General features: G+C 42.9%; 1 protein-coding gene across 12 annotated transcripts in view; it reads right to left on the bottom strand.

Moving 5' to 3' along the window:
• Nucleotides 1-10,087, bottom strand: part of ACSM3 (acyl-CoA synthetase medium chain family member 3) — a 50,164-nt gene extending 40,077 nt beyond the window's left edge. For 7 of the 12 annotated variants that reach the window (XM_053557758.1, XM_053557757.1, XM_053557753.1 and 4 more), the window contains exon 1: nt 9,936-10,087. The gene's annotated coding sequence lies outside the window, so the exon portion shown is untranslated. Of the gene's footprint in view, nt 1-725; nt 848-3,507; nt 3,633-9,935 lie in introns of those variants that run through there. The other 5 variants (XM_053557748.1, XM_053557751.1, XM_053557750.1 and 2 more) reach the window with 5 other exon arrangements.
• Between the last annotated feature and the right edge of the window lie 2,103 nt (nt 10,088-12,190).

Consider the following 12,190-nt stretch of genomic DNA (forward strand, 5'->3'; position numbering starts at 1 on the left):
AGGTGGCGGGTTCAAACCCACCCCTGGCAAAAACTGCAAAAAAAAAAGAAAGACTAGGGAAAAAAATCTGATTCTGTTAAAATAAAGGGCAAGAATTTGGATTGGAACATATGTCTTAAGACCTTGTGCTTCATTATTGGTAGGTTGGCATGATTCATTTATTTATTCAACAAATACTGATTGAACACCTACCATGAATTGTTTTAGACAGAGATGATATAAGGGTGAATGAAAGACAAGGTCCTCCCTGCTCTCATGGAAAGACACATGTAATAAACAAGGCAACAAAGAAATGTGATTTAGACACACATACAAAATGTGATTTACACACACATACAAAAACCCAAAGAGAATAATGGGAGGAAAATGAGGCTCTTTTAGTAGATTTCTCCATGAAGGTGACATTTTTGCTAAGATCTGGCAAGTGGTTGCACTGTGCTAAGCACTTTGCAGTCATTTATTATTTCCATTTTATAGACAAGGAGACATATACACGCATGTCCAAATTAGACAATGCATTCATTCATTTATCAGATATTCATTGAGTACCTCCTATGTGCCAGATCTATACTAAAAGCTGAAAATACAACTGTGAATAAGACACAGATGGTCCCTGATGAAGCTTATTGACTTATAGACAGTGTTTTCAATCTCTTTTATCTCATGGCACACTTAAATTATGTTGATTTTCAAAAAAGAGTAAAAATAAAAAAGAATATACTTACTGTGCTTTGAACTTTTGAAAATAATTTAATGAATGATCTTTAATAATTTTTGTGGCACATCTAAGATCCTCTCATGGCACACCAGTGTGCCACAGCATACTGGTTGAACATCACTTTATAGACTATTAAGGAAGATATTAAACAATTATGGAAATAATAATATCATTGGGGATAAATACACTGTACCCTCAACTGCTGATACTGAGTAGAATTAGAATTCAGCATGATTTCTTCCCTATCCCCCATACAAACTTTTTATCATATATTCAGAATCCTTCAAACATGCATTATAAAGAAAATTGACCAGTCATTTGGAGCTTAAAACAAACATAACTATTCTGTTCTACCAAAAAGAAAATATCAATGTCGGTGGCGCCTGTGGCTCAGTGAGTAGGGCGCCGGCCCCATATGCCGAGGGTGGCGGGTTCAAACCCAGCCCCGGCCAAACTGCAACAACAACAACAACAAAAAAAAAAAACAGCCGGGCATTGTGGCGGGCGCCTGTATTCCCAGCTGCTTGGGAGGCTGAGGCAAGAGAATCGCGTAAGCCCAGGAGTTAGAGGTTGCTGTGAGCCGTGTGACGCCACCGCACTCTACCAGAGGGCAGTACAGTGAGACTCTGTCTCTACAAAAAAAAAAAAAGAAAGAAAATATCAATGTCCTCTTTATCAAAACTATAAGATGGCTTCTCCCCATTGAAGTTCTGTTCCTGCTTTTTCAGTGATCTTACTTAGCATTTTACAACTTCCATTTTCCAGGTTTGTAAAATTCTTTCTAGGTGAAAGAGCTGAGATAACTCTGCTAGTGTGAGTCCAGATTTTTATACTAAGGAAAGCTCTTCTAAGAAATACAGTACCAGTGAGAAGAACAAACAAAGAGTCTTCATGGGGGATAGGAAGAAAGCATGGCTTGCTAAATAAGAAAGTCTGGAGAGCCATAGAAATATCATGGAACACTGTGACTCAGTTGATCAAGCCTGTCCTACACAGAACACAGTTTCCATCTTTGGGCATGGAGTGAACACTACACACCACAAAACCCCCAAGTATTGGTAAAATCAAAGTTAGATCAGTACTTAGCAATTCTTGCCAAAAAGGGAAGAGAATATGGATATGAGGTAACCTAGATCATCAAGGACCAATAGAGAAGGATAGAGGTGCCTGGAGATGCAGAGACCAATGAAAGAGTTACACAGACAATTTCAAAGGAAGAGAAAAATGATATTTACACCTTTATACTCGCTTTATGTCTGTCTGTCTCTTCTCACTCATGAGAGAGACCTCTTCCAACTCTCTTTCGGAGTGCTCTAAGCTTTCTCTTTTTCCTTAAATAAAATTTCTCTTTGTTATACTAAAGCTTGTGCAAAGTTACTTTTGCTCTCTATTCACACTGCCCATGCTACACCTGTACATTGGTTTCTATCCACTTCACTTTCTATTAGAGCCATGCCTTGGTTGAACTTGCCAGTTCCATGGAGTAATTGGAACAGGTCAGCTGGGTTCAGGGGAACTGGGACCTGATATCCTCAACACCAGTATTTGGCCCACATTCTTTCTGTAACCTCGAGATGGTATATAAGCTTCTGTACCCCATTGTGGAGTTGGGTCTTCATTCTAAAGTTTCCTGTGTAACATAAAATTATGATTGAATAAATGTGTATACCTTTTCTCATCCCTCCACCCCACAAAAAAGAAATACGGTGCCACTTCTTGTCAGGTGGGCTTCTGAAAGCATTTAAGGCCTTATCTGAAATGGAAGTTCTATGTCCATATAAATAGCCATGGGGGCTTTAGCCTCCTCACCTGTCCTTAAACACCCCTCCTCTTAAGTGATCCAAGTAATAACAGTGGTTTGGTACATGCATCCTCAACACAAGGTAAAGTCTATATTTTTCTCCCTAATCCCCCAAAGACCCTGCCTTAAACCTGTACAGAATTGTTAGAGCTTCTCTTGACCACTTAATGGAGAAAAATGGTTGCCCCCCAGATTGTTTTCTCGGGTTTGCATCTGTAAGTTACCTAAAGTTTCCTGGAAGTAGTTTGCATACTTTCTGGATGATGCAGAAGGTGGATTCCCATCTGCCACTGAGAAGGGTGGGAAGCTAAGTAGACAGTATAGTGAAAAACCCAGCCACTACCTGGACTCAATTATTTTCTAAAAAATTTTATCAAATTGACACATATACATAGTTAAAAATATTAAGTAGCACCAAAAAGCTGGAGATGAAACCTCAGTTGCTCTGTTTGTAGCCTTTTGTATGTGCATATTCCCCACCACTTACTAAATAGTATCTCACATATGAGAAATCCTGACAGATAACTTGGCTGCCCAAGACTTAAGTGACAGAGTTGGTTTTTTTTTTTTGTTTTTTTGTTTGTTTGTTTTGAGACAGAGTCTCACTCTGATGCACCACAGCTTAATAGCTCACAGCAACCTCAAACTCTTGGGCTCAAGCAATATTCTTGCCTCAGCCTCCCCTGTAGGTACCTGGGCCTACAGGTACCTGCCACACACCTGCTAATTTTTCTATTTTTAGTAGAGACAGGGTCTTGCTCTTGCTCAGGCTGGTCCCAAACTCCTGAGCTCATGAAATCTTTACCTGTCAGAGGGACAGGACAGCCCAGGATTGTGTAAATCTTCCCACCCACCTCGGCCTCCCAGAGTGTTAGGATTACAGATGTGAGCCACTGCACTGGCTTAGTGAAAGCATTTTTGATTTGTTGGTTTTGTTCCCTTATTGTTATCTTGGCTCAAAAAATTTATATGATAGTCAGCAAATCACTTACACAGGAGAGGAGAGGAGGTTCCCACACAGCTGGAAATGATGACAGCAGACTGTTTTTAGAAGAGCAGCCCTGAAACTTGAGTCTTACTTGCTTTAGTCTTGGTAGTAGTCCAAAGAGTAGTCTGACAACCAGAAGGAACAATACTTGCCCTAAGTTCCTTTACTTAATTGGTGGAAACATTACGGGAGGAGGAGTCAGAACTCCAGGCTAAATTTACATTGAAGGTTTACACAATCCTGGGCTGTCCTGTTCCTCTGATAGGTGAAGATTTTACATACATTACAAGCCTTCTGGGAGGTGAGTAAGCAATTTACTCTCAAGAGGAAAAGGAGTTGCTGCAGGGGTTAGTCCTGTGAAGGGGCAGAGAAAGCTCGTTCTCAGGTGGGAAGAATAGATGGAGGAGGACATAAAGTTTGAAATGAAAAGAAAATAAGTTAAGGGGAGGGTCTGGGTTGCCTTAGATCAGGGGTCCTCAAACTGCAGCCCACGGGCCACATAAGCCGGTGTGATTGTATTTGTTCCTGTTTTGTTTTTTACTTCAAAATAAGATATGTGCAGTGTGCATAGGAATTTGTTCATAGTTTTTTTTTTTTTTTTTTTTTTTTTTTGTAGAGACAGAGTCTCACTGTACCGCCCTCGGGTAGAGTGCTGTGGCGTCACACGGCTCATAGCAACCTCTAACTCTTGGTACACGATTCTCTTGCCTCAGCCTCCCGAGCAGCTGGGACTACAGGCGCCCGCCACAATGCCCAGCTATTCATAGTTTTTTTTTTTAAACTATAGTTTGGCCCTCCAACGGTCTGAGGGACAGTGAACTGGCCCCCTGTTGAAAAAGTTTGAGGACGCCTGCGGGCCTAGATCTTAGGAACTGGTCGCTGTGTTTATCTGTTGAACTGTTCAGAACTAAACATAAATGCCATCAGGCCACTCCTCTGCTCAAATCCTTCAGTGCTTCTTAGCTCACTCCAGGTAAAATCCAAGTTGTTACATGGACTGCAAGGAGCTCTGTGATCTGGCACATGGTCCTCTTTGACCCATGACCCGCTCCTCCTCCTCTGTCTTACTCTGCATAACCACCCCAGCCTGCTTGCATTTTCTCAAACACGGCCTTCGTGTTCTAGCCTCAAGCTTTTTGAACTGACAGTGCCTACTGCTGGGAACTCTTTCCTCAAATATCTTCTTCAGTAAGTCATTACAAATGATAGAAATCTGGCTCAAATTCATATAAACAGAGGAACCTTTGGGTAACTTTTTAGTACTAGGAGTTTTTCCTTGTTGATTCCTTAGGATTTTCTGTGTGATCACATTACCCGCAAGTAGGGACAATCCTTCCTTCAGATCTATATGACTTTTTTTTTTTTTTTCAGTAAAGAGGATTCATTCTCATTCCCAGCCAAGAAAATACCCAAGTATTTTCTATTAAATTGAAAACCAACAGAGTGGCACAGTAGCACCCCAAAGACATTGAATAAATGATTCTGGAATGGTTGTCTGGTTGAGAATGTATGTCTGGACCTGCACAGGGCGGCAGAATCCTCAGCAACCTATAGAGTTCCTAGCAAGTTCCTAGAGAGTGGCCAGGCCCTTGCTCTGGTAAGTTTTTGTGCTCATGGGAGTGAAGGGGAATGGTGGCCACCCCATCAGATAATAGGGGAAGTTGCTTTGTGGAGGAAGGGCAGCATGTCTGCTTGGCCCTGTTATCTCTGAAACTCTTAAAAGTTTGGTTAAGAGCTCTCAATACAAGAAGCTGAGATGCTCTCCCTAACCTTGGGACAAGGACCCTTGGGTGACACTCTGCCTCCATCCCTGTAGGTCTGATGGGCTTTCAAGCCATGGGAAGAGAGGATGTCTTGTCCCATCCTTGTAGCTAAGTTTGGGTCCAATGTGGTGCACAAAATGCCAGGGAGCACAGGGGCGGGGAGGATGGGGGAAACACAGCCTGACACAGGCCTAGCCGTGACCCAGAATGGCAGAGTAGGCCTTTAGCTCTAGATTGTGGGGGCTCTGTCCCCATAGTGTCCTTGTCATGCCTGTCTCTGGACCCCTGAGCCCTGTTCCTAGCTGCTTCTGGCTGCCACTGTCACTGTTTCTGTATTCTTGTCCTTTGTCCTTCTACCTTTTCCTCCTGTAGCAGCTGCCCCATTATGGCCCCAACCTGAAAGTGACAAGGGGAGGTCTTCTGCAGGCATCACCTGCTCTTCTGTGTCTGATGGTGTGAGTCCTTCCAAGACCACCTCTGATCTTCCTTCTTGATTTTCCTCTCTTGTGGCCTTTCTCTATCCCCTGTCATATTCCCCCCAACCCCCCACCCCCCCCAAAAAAAAAATGAAAGAAAAAACAGGATGGAAAAGTCCACATCTGTGGTCTGCTTGTCCAGCCCATCCTGGTTGACATGATGACTCATCTTCTCTGGGACTGATGGAGAAATATCCCAGAGGTGTGAGAATTGGCTCAGAGCCCAGATATGAAGGGCAGGACAGGGCTAGTGCCTTTTAGCAATGGCTCCTAAGTAGGGTGGGCGGAGGAACAGCCACGACCAATAGAAGTCACAGATGGGCCCAGTAGGCAGAGGATGTGCTGTGTTTTGGCCTTCCCTCTCCCAGTTAAGGGTCCCCCCAGGATCTCTGCACCAGTGAAGTGAAGAGGAGGTAGGTAAGGGACAGGGGAGTCAGTAGTTTGATACTTATAGATAAGTTAATTTTATAATCTTGCTTTTGGCTTTTGGTTTTCACCTATGAGTGCCTCTCTATCCCCATTCCCATCTGGCCAAAATGTTTAATTGGCTATCAATGTTTATGGTTCTAAATCTCTTCTGAGCTATAGAGAAGCCGTAGACGGACCTAGGGCAAATAGCCACTACACCCCATCAATGATAAGACAAAATAAAGCTTGGCCATTTCTATAATCTTTGGCATATCTTGGCCAAAAAGGGATAAGAAAAATAAGCCTTCTGCTAACGGAATGGACCCCTCTTGGCCAACGGGACCCCAGAAACAGCTTAAACTGAGTTCCTAGCCATGAAAGGATGGGAGAGATAAAGCACAATTACACATCAACATGATTTACCTTTATAAAGATTCATGACTCCTACTGTAACTTGTTGAATGTGAATATTTGACCATCCTGCTCAGTATAAATAAATCTTGTTCCTTTTGTCTTGAAGTACGTGTGCCTGGCTTCTGGCTGGGGTTCTGCTTCCCAGCCTATTGAAATGGCTGCCCAACAGGCTGCTACCCTTTATGAGAAATAAAACTCGGCTCTATTCCTTTGAGCCACAGGCGCCACCCTATGCATTAATTTTTTTCAGTTAACACTCCCCTGCTGGCCATGGCAGTGTTCTGCCTTGCATTTTCTCCTCTCCCACCCATGCATTGTTGCAAGCAGAGATTTTCCAGAGTCACACTGATGAGCCAGAGGGGCTGCTGGCCGGGGTCTGACACTGGGGGGGCTCAAGTGTGGACAGAGTCAACTGACTAGATGTCCACAGGGCTGAGGACTTCTCTTCTTTTTTTATAAAGAGACAGAGTCTCACTGTACCGCCCTCGGGTAGAGTGCCGTGGCGTCACACGGCTCACAGCAACCTCTTAACTCTTGGGCTTAAGCGATTCTCCTGCCTCAGCCTCCCGAGCAGCTGGGACCACAGGTGCCCGCCACAACGCCCGGCTATTTTTTTTTTTTGTTGCAGTTTGGCTGGGGCTGGGTTTGAACCCACCACCTTCGGCATATGGTGCCGGCGCCCTACTCACTGAACCACAGGCGCCGCCCGAGGACTTCTCTTCTAAGAAGAGACACTGATTGGAGCCACAGCACTCAGTTGAAGGAGTAGGGGCTGTGGCTAGATAAGGAAATGTTCCTCAGAGAGTCTGTTAAGGAAACAAGGAGAGGTGTCCTCATCCTACAGCGGGTTGTCAGAGAAGCTCTATACCTTTTATTTCCTTTCCTTGCCTTATTTCACTGGCTAGAATTTCTAGCACTATGTTGAATAGGAATTGTGAAAACAGACATTCTTGGCTTGTTTTTGATCTTAGAGGGAAAGCATTTGGTCTTTCATGATTAGGTACAACGTAAGCTGTAAGTTAGATGCTGTTTATCAAGTTGAAGAAGTTTGCCTCTATTTCTATTTCTCTAAAAGCTTTTTAAAAAAATCATGAATAGTTATTGAATTCTGGCAAATATTTTTTCTGCATCAATGTAATCATGTGGTTTCTTCTTTAACCTGTTAGTAAGGGAGATTACACTGACTGATTTTCCAGTGTTGAATTGCCTTCTGGAATAAACTCTATGTGGTCCTGCTGTATAATTCTTTTTATAGATTGATGAGCTCTATAGTTTATAGAATTTGAAAAGTTGCCAAATATGAGAACTTTTCAGCTATTATTTCCTGGAGTAATATTTTGGCCTCCATGTTAGATCTTTTACAATAGTCACACAGGTGGCCCAGTCACTGATCCTTTTTTGTTTTCTTTATTTCCTGTTCTGATTTCTTTCTCTTGTTCAGGTTGGGTGATTTCTATTGCTCTTTTAGTTCACTGATTTCTTTTTCTATTTTTCCCCCATTCTTATCTTGAGACTATTTTTAAAGAGAATCAAACAAAGCATTTTTCCTGCTCTCCCATTCCACTCAACATACCACTTCTAACACTAGATGATGTAGGTTTTCCATCACACATCAAGAAATTCTTTAACAGCCAAGCCTGTGCATTATTCTTCAATTTAGTTAGACACTATCTACCTGAAGATAGTGTCAAATCCCACAGATTAAGGGCTCAGTCCCACAACATGGCCCCTTACTTCAGTTGTCAATTGAAAGTCTCAAGGTTGTGACCTATACTTCTGGCAGGCCAGCTATAAATTAGGCCTCTCATGACCCCCTTAATGGGTTTGATTAATTTGCTGGAATAGCTAACAGAATAGAGTGAGATGCTTTACTTACATCAACCCATTTATTTCAAAGGGTATTACAAAGGATACAGAGGAATAGCCAGATGAAAGAGATGCCTAGAGGTGTGAGAGAAGGGGCACAGAGCTTCCATTGCCTCTCCAGATGCTCCACCCTCCCAGAACGTCCTCACATTAAACTATTCAGAAGCTCCCTTAATCCTGTCCTTTTGGGTTTTTATAGAGGCTTCCTTACAAAGGCATGGTTGATTAAATCATTGGCCTTTGGTGATCAACTTTTTTTTTGGGGGGGATTCATTGACGGTACAATAAACCAGATTACAGTGATTGCATTTGTTAGGCAAAGACCCTCTTGTAATCGTGCCTTGCCCCCAAAAGCTGTGGCACACGCCAAGGCCCCACCCCCTTCCTCCTTCCCTCTCTCTGCTCTTCCTTTCTCTACTCCCTCTTTCTTTCTCTCTCTGCTCTCCCCTTCCTCCACCCCCACCGTGACCTTAATTGTCATTAATTGTCCTCATATCAAAAGATCGACTCAACTTTTAATCCCTCTCTCCTCCCTGGAGGTCAGAGGGTGGTGACACAGAAAGTAACGCAGTAGGGCACCAGCCATATACACGAATAACATTATTAACTAAAACCAGTTAACAAAAACCACTTTTATTATACAAAGAAAATCACAGGCAAATTATGAGCACAAAAAAAATCTGAAATAAATTAATAAACTGAAACCAGCAATGTAAAAAAAACCCCAAATCCACTGTCACCAGTTTGAATCTATCCAAGCAAAGCTAAGAGGAGAAAACCATGTGAGCATTTCAATGAATGCAGAAAAAAGTAGCTGATGAATTTCAGCACTCATTCATGATGATCCACATCCCCCCAAAAGTGAAATGTGAATAGAAAGAAGTTTCCTTAATGTGATAAAGGTTATTGGCAAAATATGGTATCTTGGCATTTGCGAAAACAGCAGAAACAAAAAAGACACTCTTCATTTCCCCCTTAACCTTCTCCTGTGAGGGAGTTCATAAGACCCTCGTTCATGATGTGCCTTTTCTTTCTTTTTCTTTTTTTTTTTTTAGAGACAGAATCTCAGTTTGTCACCCTCAGTAGAGTGCTGTGGCATCACAGCACACAGCAACCTCCAGTTCTTGGGCTTAAGTGATTCTATTGCCTCAGCGTCCCGAGTAGCTGGGACTACAGGTGCCCACCACAATGCCCAGCTTTTCTTCTTTTTTTCTGCAGTTTGGCCGGGGCTGGGTTTGAAGCCACCACCCTCGGTATATGGGACCGGTGCCCTACTCACTGAGCCACAGGCGCCACCCATGATATGCCTTTTCTATACTCAGAAGAAAGGAACATCCTTATCTCTGAAGACACAGAAACACAAAGAAGAATCTGAACAAATAACCCCTGCTAAGTTCCCCCTAATTTATTACATTAGATCATATCCACTGTGTTCAATCATACTTCTCTACTACTATTTAGCTCTTAATCAAACCTAAACATAAAAAATATGCAAGTTTACCTGTTTCTTTGGGTCTTCATTTCCAAAGGTTCCTTATTACTGTCACACAAAACTTACACTAAATAAATTTTGATGCTATTCTCTGTGTTTTGTTATAGGACCCTTAGCTATGAACCTTGCAATGGAGAAGGAGTATATATGTTTTCTCCCCTATATTATCTATCAATTTTTATACTTAAACCCTAGAAATAATTAATGATGAAATGTTAAAGTCATTCCACTTAGGAAGAAGGCAAAGGTCACCACTTCTGGTTAATATTATACCAAAAGTCCCTATTAATCCATTCCAAACAAATTAGAATGTGAATACTTTGTCTTCTACATCTGAATTCCAAGTAGTTAGAACAGGGTCCAACACATGGTAGGCATTCAGTAAATATTTTTAAATGAGTAAGTGAAGTATGAAAATGATTACTGTATTTACAGCCACTCTCCATCATTGAGCTCTGCCTCCTGTCAGATAAGTGACAGGATTAGATTCTCAGAATCTAACAGCATTAGATTCTTGTGTGCCTTATAAGAATCTAATACCTGATGATCTGAGGTAAACGTAATGTAGTTGAATCATCCTGAAACCACACCCCCCAACCTTGTCCATGGAAAAATCATCTTTTATGAGGCTGGTCACTCCAAAGAGGTTGGGGACCACTGGCTTAGAAGTTTATGCTAACAAGATGATTAGGATGCCAAGATCAACCATATGATTGGAGTTTAGAAGCCAGCTTAGCCTCTTGGGTGGGGGCTGGTTGCTGGAAGTTGAGTTCGGTCAAGAGGCCAATGATTTTGTCAGTTGCACCTACCTAGTGAAACCACCAAAACAACCTGGTGGTGAGCACATGTCAGATATGCTCTGATTGGATGGAGAGAAGGGACTGAAGGTCTGCATTGGGGTCCTCCATCTTGTCCTGTGGGCCTCGTCATTTAGCTGGTCCTGATTTATATCTTTCATGATAATATGCTAATTGTAACATTTTTCTGAGTTCTGCAAGTTGTTCTTGCAGAAGAAGTTGTTCTTGAAAAGGTCATAGAGGGCGGCGCCTGTGGCTCAGTGAGTAGGGCGCCGGCCCCATATGCCGAGGGTGGCAGGTTCAAACCCAGCCCCGGCCAAACTGCAACCAAAAAATAGCCGGGCGTTGTGGCGGGCGCCTGTAGTCCCAGCTACTCGGGAGGCTGAGGCAAGAGAATCGCGTAAGCCAAGAGTTGGAGGTTGCTGTGAGCCGTGTGACGCCACGGCACTCTACCCGAGGGCGGTACAGTGAAACTCTGTCTCTACAAAAAAAAAAAAAAGTCATAGAACCCCCTGGATTTTTAGCCAGAGGGACAAAAGTGTGGATGTCCTGGGAACACCAAAAGTTGCAGCCAGCATCTGAAGTCTTGTTGGGGATGTGCCCTTAAAGGTACAGAGTCTAATCACCTAACCCCAGTAAAAACGGCCCACATCACAAAGTCTCAAAGCTGCAGGTGCTGGCGTGGATGTGGAGAGAACCGAACACTTTTACACTGGTGATGGGAATGCAAACTATTACAACCTTTTTGGAAGGAAGTATGGAGAATCCTCGAAGAACTCAAATTAGACCTCCAGTTGATCCTGCAATCCCATCACTAGGCATCTACCCAGATGAAAAAAATCCTTTCATCATCAGGACATTTGCACTAGACTGTTCATCACAGCTCAATTTATAATTGCTAAAATGTGGAAAAGGCCTAAATGACACCAACCCAGGAATGGATTAAAAAGCTGTGATATATGTATAGCATGGAATACTATTCAGCTACTAAAAAAGATAGAGACTTTACATCTTTTTTTTTTTTTTGGTAGAGACAGAATCTCATTTTGTCACCCTCGGTAGAGTGCTGTAGCATCACAGCTCACAGCAACCTCCAACTCCTGAGTTTAGGCGATTCTCTTGCCTCAGCCTCCCAAGTAGCTGGGATTACAGGTGCCCGCCACAATGCCCGGCTATTTTTTTTTTTGTTGTTGTTGTTGTTGCAGTTTGGTCGGGGCCGGGTTTGAACCCATCACCCTCAGCATATGGGGCTGGCGCCCTACTCACTGAGCCACAGGTGCTGCCCCGAGACTTTACATCTTTTTTTTTTTTTTTTTTTGTAGAGACAGAGTCTCACTTTATAGCCCTTGGTAGAGTGCCGTGGCATCACACAACTCACAGCAATCTCTTGCCTCAGCCTCCCGAGTAAGTAGCTGGGACTACAGGCGCCCGCCACAATGCCCAGCTATTGTTTGGTTGCAGTTTGGC

This window comes from Nycticebus coucang, chromosome 12 (assembly GCF_027406575.1).
Source record: "Nycticebus coucang isolate mNycCou1 chromosome 12, mNycCou1.pri, whole genome shotgun sequence".
Taxonomy (NCBI): Eukaryota; Metazoa; Chordata; class Mammalia; order Primates; family Lorisidae; genus Nycticebus; species Nycticebus coucang.